The sequence below is a fragment of the Lepisosteus platostomus genome, chromosome 4 (genome assembly GCF_059453375.1).
Source record: "Lepisosteus platostomus isolate fLepPlt1 chromosome 4, fLepPlt1.hap1, whole genome shotgun sequence".
Classification (NCBI taxonomy): Eukaryota; Metazoa; Chordata; class Actinopteri; order Semionotiformes; family Lepisosteidae; genus Lepisosteus; species Lepisosteus platostomus.
Genome location: NC_142614.1, coordinates 73,699,083 through 73,711,513, shown reverse-complemented (window position 1 = coordinate 73,711,513; position 12,431 = coordinate 73,699,083). Strand labels below are relative to the sequence as shown.

General features: G+C 39.6%; 1 protein-coding gene across 13 annotated transcripts in view; it reads left to right on the top strand.

Annotated features, from left to right (window-relative positions):
• Positions 1 to 6,618: 6,618 nt before the first annotated feature.
• mef2cb (myocyte enhancer factor 2cb) overlaps positions 6,619 to 12,431 on the top strand; it is a 92,200-nt gene continuing 86,387 nt past the window's right edge. For 3 of the 13 annotated variants that reach the window (XM_088630652.1, XM_088630666.1, XM_088630651.1), the window contains exon 1: positions 6,629 to 6,844. The gene's annotated coding sequence lies outside the window, so the exon portion shown is untranslated. Of the gene's footprint in view, positions 6,845 to 12,431 lie in introns of all 13 variants that reach the window. The other 10 variants (XM_088630662.1, XM_088630657.1, XM_088630665.1 and 7 more) reach the window with 7 other exon arrangements.

Genomic DNA, 12,431 nt, shown 5'->3' with positions numbered 1-12,431 from the left:
TAATTTAAAGGAAAAGAAAGTACCTTGTTTAGGAACATAAGAATGGTTAAAAACCAGAGGAGGCTATGTAGCCAATCTACCCCTTTTTGTAATAAGTCATTGCTTAATTTTTTAACTAGTTAATTAATTTTAATTGTAATTAGTAGCTAATTGTTTTTGTAGGAAGTCAGGGTTAGCCTTACAATATGGCTAAGTAGCTTGTGATAAGAACACTTTATTGGCCATATACAATTTCTTGCATTAGGAATTTGTCTTTTCGCATACCCCAGCTTGCTCTCCATGAGACACACAGACAGGGAGAGAAGCTGGGGGTCAGAGCGCAGGGTCAGTCATTTATACGGCGTCCCTGAAGAAGTTGGGGTTAAGGGCCTTGCTCAGGGGCCCACCGGAGTAGGATTCCTCTGCTGGCCGCAGGACACAAACCGGCAACCTTCCAGCCACAGGCGCAGATCCTAAGCCACAGAGCCACCGCTCCACCCCAATATAGCTGGGTAGCTTGTTCCACACTCCCACAACCTTTAGGGTAAAGAGGTACCACCAATTTTATTGCACGCAGCTCTCACTTGTTTGATTAGCTGGGATTATTCGATCAGGTCCCCTCGTACATTTGCCGTTTTTCAAATTAGGTGTTTTGCTAATCAACTAGATTTGACAAATCTCTTGATAATCACCTTTGAAGAAAACAATAGTATTGTGTGACCTTATTAAAATTACAAGCCCATTAAAGCCTCCAGAAAATATGACGGCTTGAAATATGATTAATCTATTTCAGCCTGAAAGCCTTTTTATGATTTTTTTTAAATTAGCAACGTAGCACAACTCTCATATTTCTTTTTAAAAAAGGATAGCCAATAAAACCACATGGCACACTCTGATCTGCACAAACTATCTATTATCGGGTCATATTGAAACAAAAACAGTCAGCCAATAAAACCACATTCCATTTTATTTTCCAAAAATAAAAATGTTCAATTCCTAGTCCTGCAGAGAGTACGCGAGGTGATACAGTCTAGTCTTGGCCTTTGTCTTACTAGATTATGAAATGCCTTCTGAGAGTGTGCCATGAAAGTGTTATTATTATGAAGACTTCTCTCCAAGTCCAGGTGCTCCAGTTTCCTCCCACAGTCAAGAAAATATACTGGTCAGTTAATGTGCTTCTGGGAAAATTGGCCCTGGTGTGTTTGTGCCTGTGTGTGCCCAGAGATAGACTGGTGTCCTGTCCAGGGTGTACCCTTCCCCGCGCCTGTTGCTTGCAGGAATAAGCTCCAGCTCCCCCCTGCGAACCTGCGAATTGGGTGAAGTGGTTAGAAAATGGATGGATTATGAAGACGAAATAACAGTAAGATGTGTTTGTGGCATGTAACTGTATCTTTGTATCTCTGAATGATCGTTCCCCTGTTCCCATCTCAAATCTAGTTTGGAAGTCCAGGGGCAGGCATGGTTTCTGAAATCAACACTCTCCGTCAGTCAGCCATGGAGAGGGGGCAGGCAAAGCTGATTCTTAATGCCAGCCGCCAGATTTGTGTGTAGGCAGGCACAGTGGGACTAGTGTTGGTTGGCTCCAGTAACAATCTATCCTTCAAGGAACCATACTGTTTCAGAGAAATGTTATTGTTTGCATACTGTAGAATAATTTCTTTCTTTTCTTTATCTGAGCTCAAGACCCTGGCTCAAAACAAGCAGGATTTTACTGAAACATAATTTCAGAGCTGATAGAGAGGCAAACTCTATTCTGAGGGGTGACAGGGTGCTTTTCCTCCTTGTGTAAAGTACTGTAGGCTCCCCTGGTGCACAGTACAGAAGTGAAAGGTTCTTTTTCCACACGCCTGTGAAAAGCCAATGGGTGAAAGAGGAGGACAGCTCAGAGTTTTGGTCGCAAGACACAGTAAGAGGTAACATTAAATCAATCCAACAATACAGGACCAGAAAGACAAAAAGAATGGTTTGTTTCCCTGAGAGTCTCCCGTGAGTGATAATAGATCAAAAAGGAATATCACAAAAGCATGTTATGTTCTGAAAGTCATACAGTACTGTATACTGTACTTATGCTGGCTATCCATTTTGTAAATAAATGTATTTTTTGTTGTTTTTCGCCCATTATTCATAAAGCACCATTAAAAAGAGTTCTAAAAGGCATATCTTCTAAAGGTAAATCATCTCCAGAGTGTGCAGCCTTGATTTTAACATGTCTAAGGTGCTGTCACAAGCTAAACACAAGACCTGCGATGAGCTAGATGTTAAAAAAGGCCAGTGCTGTGACCTCAGAAGTATATTCACCGTGCTGGTGCGTTAGAAATGTACACATCCTGAGCACCCAGTCAAGACAGACACAGAGGTACACAGGACAATCTTGTGTTGAAGGACAAAGCATGGCAGCTGAAGGCTGTCATCATGCATCCCTGCTGCAAAAAGAGCACTAACCCCACACAATGCTTGCAGGCAGCAGTATCCAGGAGTAGTGTTTAACCTGTATATGTTGCTATGAATTCTATGGAATGTCTTCCAACTCTTTCTGGGCTGTTTGTTTATTAAAAGCATTATTTTATAAACCAACAGATATCAATGTTTGCCTAGTCTCCGCTTATCTCTTGTTCGGAAAGTGCTTTCTATTCTTCTCAATGTTTACAGTGCGGTGCAGAGGTGCATTACCCTTCCCATTTGTTTTCCTCCTGAATGTTCTATGAATCTGGTGCTTTAAACACAGCAGCATTTGCTTTCAAAGCACTGTCATCTCTGTGATTTCCTCAGTACGAGCTTCTTGTTTTTCTGTCCCTGGAACGCGTAGAGCTGTTTGCAACATGCAGTATTCCAGCTGAAGACAAAGAATGTGTCCAAAGTGTTTTGAAGCCGGGATACAGAAACAAGAAGATATTCTCGATTGTGTGCTCGCCCTTCACTTCAGTGATCACTAGATCACTCGTCCTTTAGTGGAGCACTCTGCACCTTCAACCACTAATTGCAAGTGCACTTTGAGGACTTACTGTAAGGTCTTGCAACCATAGGAAAAACATACATGCTTTTTGAATTGGCAGATTCTCATCTACATTTATTCACAAACATTTTGTTGCAGCCAGGCCAACATCATATGAATCAAAGATCACAGTTTTTTTTATAAGGAAGTGAATTTCAGCACGTCTTTTAAGTGCATTAACAGTACCTTTTAACAACTCAAGATAGTTATTGTTTGGCCCATGTAGCCCATTTGGTAGGTAGAAGGCCACTGATCCAGGTACCTGACACAGCTATCTAGCCGCTTCTTGGGAGAGACCAGGATGTCGTCTTCAACACCATGGCTGAGTAGCTTGTTCCTTACTTCCATTACCAAGCCCATAATCTAGCTAGCTGAGGCTGTGGTGCAGAACATCCTCGTGGGTGAAGATCCCAGGACCCTCCATGGCATTGACTGAGTCTTGGGCACAGACAGAGTCCTGCTTATAAAACCAGGACTCTTCACAAGTAAAGAGACAAGACGAACAGTACGCTGAATTGGTGTTGAGGTGCTCCAGCAGCTCATTACTGGACACAGTTCCATGATGTTGGTCTTTGCAAGCTGATATGTTTAGGTTCCCGTACGGTAGAAATATTTGACAAGCAGAGGAGTTCAGGGATCATGGTTTCAATGCATTGAACAGAAATGCCAAACTTTTCTACAAGCTTGGCAAATTTAATTCAACAATCAAACAGTATACGTGCTTTCTACGCAGATACTTTATCTGAATAGTTGGGAGTCATGACATTTTTAATTAGACTATCATAACATTTTGAATTAGAATTAGAATTAGAATATTTGTTATACACACAACTCAAAACATTCAAAGCAAAAACCAAACAGAAAACTTTAAAATGTTGGGTAAAATTAAAGCAAAATGAAACATCATGATAGCATAAGTATTCAAGCTCTTTGTTGTGGCAAACATAAACTAATTTACCTTAATAAAATTAATATTCTGATTTCTGATTTAACCAGACAGCTTTTTTGAGGATTTCAAAGACCTCAAAGTTACAGTATCAGCAAAACACACTTGAGGCCACTGAACGCAATCATAAGGTCTCGATCATGACCTGTTGGAAGTCCCTGCATGAGCAAACTCTTGGCATAACCCTGCGGAAAGGTTGCCGATCTCTGGCCTATCCAGTCATCAGGAAAGGGAAGATGCATCATACCATCCAGGCACTGTCTGGATCAAGCTGTCCTTAGAGAGATCAGTGGTAGAGATGGGAGAAAACGTCCATCAGTCAACAATATCCAGGACACTTCACAAAACTAGACAGGATGTCATGATGGCAAGAAGGAAGCCATTAGTAAAAATGAGCCATCTCAAAGCCTGCTTGGAGTTCCTGGGTGATTGTGGTAAAATGTGGCAAAGGGTTTTTTAGTCAGATGTGATAAAACTGGAACTTATCTATGTTTGTCACAGACCCAACAAAGCACCGGTCAACACCTGCCCTGCAGTCAAGTGTGACAATATCATAGTGCAACAGGAATGGCAGGGCCTGGAGAGTGAGTCAGGACTGAAGGAAAATGGACAGAGGAAAACTGCTTCAGTGTGCTACATTTGAGGAGAAAACTCATATTTCATCAGAATAATGATACAAAGGCCAAAGCAATACAAAGAATAAGAAAGTGAATGGCTTAAGAGTGGCCCAGTCTAAGTCCTGACCTGAATCCAACTGAGAATGTGTGAAAGACTTGAAAACTGCTGTCCATACATGATTCCCAAGTGACATGAGTGAGCTTCAGCAAAACTGCCAGGACAAATCACCCAAAATTGCACAAAGCTGGCTTATCAATTGTAGAGACTTACCCTAAAATGACTTGAGGCTACAGATGCTGTCAAAGGTTCTTCCACCAAATTTCTAACTTCATGGGTCTGAATACTTATGCCATCATCCATCTTCTAACCACTTCATACAATACAGGGTGGCAGGGGAGCAAGCAGTGGACACCAGGTTGGATGGGCCGCCATCACAGGGAACACACAGACACAAACACGCTCACACCAGGGCTGCCACCTACAGTACCAGTCTGTCCTTGGACAGCAGGAGGAAACTGGAGTCCCTCCACACAAAAAACCACACGAACACAAGGAGAACATACAGATAGCAGCCTGGGCACTGAACTCAGTGCTAACCACTGCACCACCGTGCCATGCCTTTTATGCAATCAACATATTTCATTCTTTTCTCTTTAGTGTTTCTAGCATTTACAGTGCTGTGAACCGTCTCAGCCTTTTTGAAGTCTTCAGTTGGAGCATTCAGCGCATTTCTCAAAACGGAACATTATAAGAAGGGTCCGAATATTTTTGCAAAGCACTATATAGTACTTTTTATCATTGCAAAAGGGTTTAGTAAGCGGCTTAAATTCAGGACACTGAACAGTTGTTCTGCAGAGATTCGCACAGTGCCCTGTACACTTTAGCTCTATGAATGGCAGTCAAGAGGTGGGTGGAGGGTTTGATTACAAACAAGGTCATGTGAAGTGACTTCCTTCAGAACTCTTACTCCCTTGGTATGGAACCCCAGAATTTCAGGTCCATACACACACTACATGTTAGCATATATAACATATGTGAACATACAGCATTTATATCCTTATTTACAGTAATAGCCTGATTTTGTTTGGCTTCCTTTCCATCAATGTTGTTTTTTCATAAATTAGGCCTATTTGCTTAAACAGAAGTGCCTGGCTATCTCCCACTTCAATGACATTATCCTACATTAAAATAAAGCTATTCCCATGGGAAATGAAAAAAAAAGACAAAATAATTAGTTTTTTTTGCCAACTGGCAAACTTCTAAATGGATGTGTTTTCAATTATGGAGCGAATGTCAAATGTCACATCAGTCCATAAGCTGAAAATATGTGAGCAGAACTGGAAAATTGAATCAGATCGGTAACTTCATTTCTCCATGTTGTTTAGTCATTTTGTTTATCAAGGGTTTAACAAATTAAGGAGAAAGAAAGACTAGGAACTAAACCATCAGTTTTGCCCATGAAGAATGTTAACATCCGTGTGCATAGACCTGACCATTTTGAGGGAAGTAAGTGGAGAATTCCTCTGCAGGGTTTCAGAGGAGCTGGGTGGCGTCAGCTGTCTTTTCTGCAGAATTCAGAGGTGGCTGGGAAGATAGAGCGTCTGGCGAGCGCCTCCTGAAAACCTTGGAAAACCTCTTTTGTGGTAGGCAGAAGGCGAAAGTCACCATTTATAAATTCAAACTTCTGTCTACACTGGTATAGTGGAGTGTTGTCCCCTTTAAAAAACAATTCTGGTCTCGTTTCCATTTACTAAATGAGTAAAAACACATTTTGGTTTTGGGAACTAAGGGCATTTTTCTTGGATAGACAGTAGAGAATACTATGTTCTAGGAATTCACTTTTTTTTTCTTCCCCCCTGGGTTATGAAAGCCATTCATTTTCCAACGAAGTGAGTTTTGGATGTGAGCAGCGATTCGTTTTTTTCCACAGTGGATGGCTGCGTGCTTTTAGGGGCAATAATCCCGGGTTCATGTGCCAGAGCTGACAAAGGTCTGGCTGTTAGTGATACCTTTCAGAGCTAAATATACCCCAGAGTGACAACAGCAGGTGGACGGGGTCCTGCCAGACACTTGTGCTGGAGGATCACACATCTCGCAGGTCACAACTAAGTAGGGGGGAAAACGTTTCAGCGTTCAGTGCGGAGAGAGATCTGAGCAAAACACAACCCAAATTGGGGGTTTCTTTACAAAGCCAGCTGGTCTGGCTTTACTTCTGCAGATTTTTTTTTTACCTGTGAATGTTTGATCATCCAGGCCCACAGCAGGTGCTGCAGGGTGTAACTTCCTGGGGAAGTCAAGCAACGGCGCTGGTAAGTTTTGGGGCATTTTTTCAAAATTGCTCAAGGTGCGATTGCTGTTCGGGTTTCTTGTGGAAACACTTCAGCTGTCGGGGTGCACAGGGCTTAGTCAAACACATGTAATATTGCTCGGCTAATGGCGTGAACGTTGTTGGCGAACAACACGCATTTCAGTGTTTCTGCTTAGGTGGAAATGTAGATGCTAAAAGCAGTTTCGAGAAGAAATTTAGCTCTGCATTTGAAATCCTGGACTCGCGTGAGAGTAATTGTCACAGCTGCTGTTCATCATTTATATGCACGTCTGTTTGCGTGTCATAATGCGAGCCCATTGTGCATACATATATTACACATTTACAAAGTAGACATACATATATATTATATTTGGTATTTAATAGCATAATTTAGTTTTTTTTTATTTAAAAAGGCTTAATGGGATTTTGATTCAGTATTAGCAGTCAGTTTAAGTCATTTGTTCTTTTGAGCTAAATTAGTAAGAGCACCTGCCTGTTCAATCTACAGAGATCTGTTAGTCAAAACTATACGACTTCAAAATGTTGTTTGCTTTAAAAACAGCATACCCCCTGAGGTATCTACCTAAGTGGCCACAGAAGACTTCAACATTAATTTATATCTTACAACCTGCAGCTCAAGCATGACAGTTCTGGCTAAACGGTGAAACAGAAGAAATTCGTCATACTAAATAAATTGAAGGAAAAGAACCTAGAAACAAAATCCTTTAGAATAACATATTAAAAGAAACATTTCCCCTTACCCAAAATCTGTATCTGTAAAAGATTTTGATACAGTTAAGTGAATTCAAAACGCCTTTTCCTAATATACTGTAAGTCGAATACACTGAAAACAAAGTACAAATGAACAAGAGCAACAGAAGTTTGATTTAACTGCTTGAGTTGAGTTCAACAGGCTGTGATAGAAACACTAAACTTCACACATTTTAATTAGGTGTCATTATGAACCTGATTTTTGTATGCCTGCCTCTTCTCATTAGTGCTATAAAATAAACTTTGGAACTTCTTGGATTCCTGTGTGAATGCTCACAGAGATGAAGAATTCAGGGCAAGCAATGCCGCAGATGTTTTCTTGAAGCGTGACATAAGTGGGCAGATTATTAACAAAGAGTAAAGAACATTTTAAATACAATGTCCCACCCGTCAGCACCACCACCACCACCTCAGTAGGTCAAGCATCTGTGGACAGAAAAACGATTTTATTTCTCTTTACATTTTAAAATGTAGACATTTTATGTACCTATGAAGAGTTCTTTGACTCCTCTTCTGTTCTCCAAAATGCACAGTTATAGGGAATACATTCTAAAATGAAAGTATACAGTATATTGATCAGTACTTTCCTGAAGTTAAATTCTTCTTATTATTAATGAGTTGTGGTTGTTTTCTTGGTAGCCATAATAATGAATGAAAATATCTCCATGAATGTCTACATAGTCTTTTTGCCAGATTGAATATTTCTGCTTGATTTTAATGAATGTTATTTCCTTTATACTGTACAGCTCATTTCACTGCATGCCCTGTATTGTGTGCGTCCATTTAAAACAGATGTATTATAATTATTTGAAGATGTATTTCGTATGAACCCTGAGTGGAACACAACCATGTATAGCAAAGGTGACGTGGCTTTTAAAAAAATATGCTATCCTTCTCTAAGGGCAGAGCTCTTTCTGATTCTCACAGATCGGAAGGGTTAGCTGCCTTGAACGAGAAATGCCATGCTTACACTGTGCGCTTCCTAAATCCCATAAATTCTAAACACCAGCTTGCATCACCAAAAGATTTTTGTCTTAGAAAGGGGACCTTTCATTTTTTTTCTTGCTGCAACTGTATTTTTTGTTAACCTGGACAGGTAATAATCATAACCATTCCCAGTTAAGCTTATTCCGTACTGTAATCATGACAGTTGCAAATAACCAATTAGAAAAAGAGAAAAAGATTAAGAATTTGCAAATAGAGTATTAGCAAAGTGAAGAAGAAAAAGAAAGCCTGAAGTCACTCTTCTGTTCTCGAGTGTTATTAAAGAAATTGGCAACTTTCTGTATATTAACCTCCAAAACCAGTGATTCTTGTTTATTCATTTGTGCAATCATTTAGCTTTGACCCCTTAATTACCAATCCCTTTGAGTTGCACTTTGCTGTTATGTTGTTGTGCAAAGTACTATCTTATTGGAGATTGGAGTGGATATACACTATACAATGCATTAAACTCAAAATTTAAAAAGGTAAAGTGAATGAAAGCTACAGAAAGAAAATGTGCTGAAAGACATTTTAATGCCTCTAGATGGTACCATTTTAATAAAATTAAAACTTTGTAATCAAGTTGAATAGGCATTTGTATAATGAAAAGGTCTGTGTCTGATGAATAGCCAGTGAATTAAAAGTAATCCAAAATTACTTGTTTCTGTGGCTGATGACAATAAAAATGTAAAAAAAAAAAATCAACTGTATTTTGGTCTTTAAAATGACTAGATTTTTACATTTAACAATGATAAAAAAGCATCTGTTTACTCTTTTCTTGAAATTTTTGATTGGATGTTATATCATTTGAAGTATAATACATTTGAAAGTATTAAACTGACATCACCAAAGAGCTACTGCTTCTTACAAAGGCCTTGTATGACTAGATTTTTTCAAAAATTCCACAGATTGATATGCACCCCTGTCTCAGGAAATGTTTTATTTTCACAAACTGCAGGGCGGCGCTTTTGTACACACAGATTCCTTGCTCTATTTTAAAATATTTCAGTTTACTTTGCTGCTGTGCAGTGCCCTTTCAATTCTTTGACATCTTATCTACTTTTCATTCCGTGGTTGTGAAAATCAGAAGCAAGCCACCATAAAATACTTGAAAAAAACATTTTTATACAAGAACTACTCCATTATGCCTTCTGATCAATTTACATTTCTGAAAACAATTAATTGGTGATAAGGGCAAAAGTGTCACGTATATGGATTAGGTTATTGTTGCCACCACAGGAATTCATCATGTTACAGGCAAAAGCCTTCAATTTAGTATTACAAAACATTTCGAATTGTATTTTAAATACAAAGTTCTTAACAGTTTTGCAAATCTTAAATTTGTTGAGGATCTGATTAGTTTGTATCACACAGAACATACTGTAAGGGAGCAAAAAAGTGCAGGTCTGAGCAGGTTGATAACGAAAGGAGTTGAAAGAAAATAACTACTATATAAAATGTTAGAAAAATGTGTGCGCTGCTCAGTGTTTTTCCCTACTGTAATCAATGATTCTTACCATCGTGTTGTTTGCATATACTTATCATCCTGCTCTTCATTGCACAGGCGTTACTCTATAACATCTCAATGGGCGTCAAGCTTTGATTTTCTTGCCGTTTGTATTTTTAATTTTTCCTGTGTGCTTGCATAATTTCTTCATGTAGCTGCTTTCTGTATGCTTGTAGATTGTGTTTATCTACCAATCAGATAAATAAACAATGATAATTGCATGAAGACAGTGATTTCTTCCTTTTCCTTTCTTTCACTCCGCTGTCCTAGAAGAACCAAGCCAGCGGTTTTACTGCCAGCGAGGCTATTAATTAATTTTTGATGGCAGTGTTTTTTAATTACCTTGTTCCAGAATATAAATCCCCTGCACCAACATCTGCAAATTTCTTTCCTCTGGGGAGAAAAAATATAAATTACAATCTGTGTTTTGCACCACAATGTACAACTTTAGAACGTTTCAGATGTCTTTCCATAAAGTATTACACTATTCACCTTATTATTTATAAAATATGGGTTCCCTGACTACAATATATCAATAGAAACAATCATATAAAATACATAGTTACTGTTGTTACTTTTGAGAAAATAAATCATGCATGTATTTTAATATTGGTTTAAATTAGCCATATTTAATAACAAATCCATTCCAATACTTGAAGTCCTGATAACAATGTAACCTTCTTTATCGCACTTAGTTCTGTCCAGCTAAATTGGGTTTCAAAACTTGACTGTTTTTCCTGTTCCACTCAGTCTCAAAATCCCAAGCTTAAATCCAACCAATTGGTTCTTGATGTGAAAAAGACTCGAAAGCATACAAAATGAATCTATGTTTAATGTTTTGTTTTTGTGTCATCTACAGTATACTATCAAATACTGCAATTGAATAAAATTACGAAACTAAATAATATAGCAGTATTATTTCAGGAGACATTAAAAAGCGTAAGAAAATAAGGACGCAATAAAGGGAAAGCCATTCCACCCATCTGGTTTGTTTGGTAGTTAGTAGTTAAAAGTCATCCTGGCTTTTACTTAAGTGAAAGCAGGGTATCGGCTTTAAACACAAAGCTGGCTAGCATGTTCCATACTCCCACAACTCTTTGGATAAAGACATGCCTCCCGTTCTCAGTTTAAAATGCGCTTCCACAGAGTTTTCACTTGTGCCCTCTGGTACGAGACAGTCCCCCCAGAGTTATCACCCACATTTACTTTGGCTTCACCCACTTTAGCTCGATGGGGATGACCAGGATGTGGATGAGGTGGTTCCTCCTCCATCCCCTCCTTGAGTGGGGTGTTCCAAATGGCTCCTGCCAGGCAGTGAAGATGGGATACTGGAGGGCTTTAAACAAAGAATGCTGGGAAGGAAGTGTAGCCTCCTATAATGGCAGCCTTTATGTACAAGGAGCAACACTGCAATGATAACTTAGGAGGAGAAGAGAGAAAGTACTTCACTTATTAAATTACTAAATAAGGGGGAAATCGATTAAGCATCATTCAATAACGTAGTGTACCCACTAGATATTTTGCATGCCATACAAAACTATTTTTTCCACTGCCATCTGACTACAAGAAAAACAAAAAATCCCAATACGTTTTTGGAGTTTCCTAAAATCTCTTATTTTTTAGAATGTTAAATTTCTGGATCAAACATGGCAAGAAAGAAGAGTTAAAATGTTTGAAATGCTCGCTAAACTCAACAGTAAGACAACCCTTTCTGCCCTTCAGTAGTTCCAGCATGTCTTCGGTGTGGATGTCAACAGACTGAAACCCATACTCTAGTTTACAAAGTGACCCAACATGTGAAAAAAAATTAGTGTAATATATCTGGGTGCTCTGGATTCTTGCTGGTCTGTGATAGGTTAATTGGCTTCCAGGAAAATTGGCCCTGCTGTTAGAATCTGTTTGTCTGTGTTTGTGCCTGTCTGCCCTGCAATGGACTGGTGTCCCATCCAGGGTGTATCCTGCCCTGTGCCCATTGCTTGCTGGGATAGGCTCCGGCTCCCCCACAACCCTGAATTGGAAGAAACAGTTAGGTAATGGATGGATGTTAAAAAACAGACACCAGTATCTCCCCCAGATTTATTTAAACACGAACAGGTTAACGGCTCATGTATAAAATAAGGGAGTAAGGGAGGGAAAGTCAGATTGGTGTCCTTAATCGGGCACCGTACAGCAGAGGCACTTAAGGACAGGGAGGCACAGCAACACTGCTCAGGGCTGGAGCCCGGGCGGAGTGCGAGGTGTCGGAAGGGACACACGTGGGCTGGACCCACGCGAACCGAAGGCAGGGCGGTAAACGGTGGTGGCGGCTGCATCCAGAAGGAACACT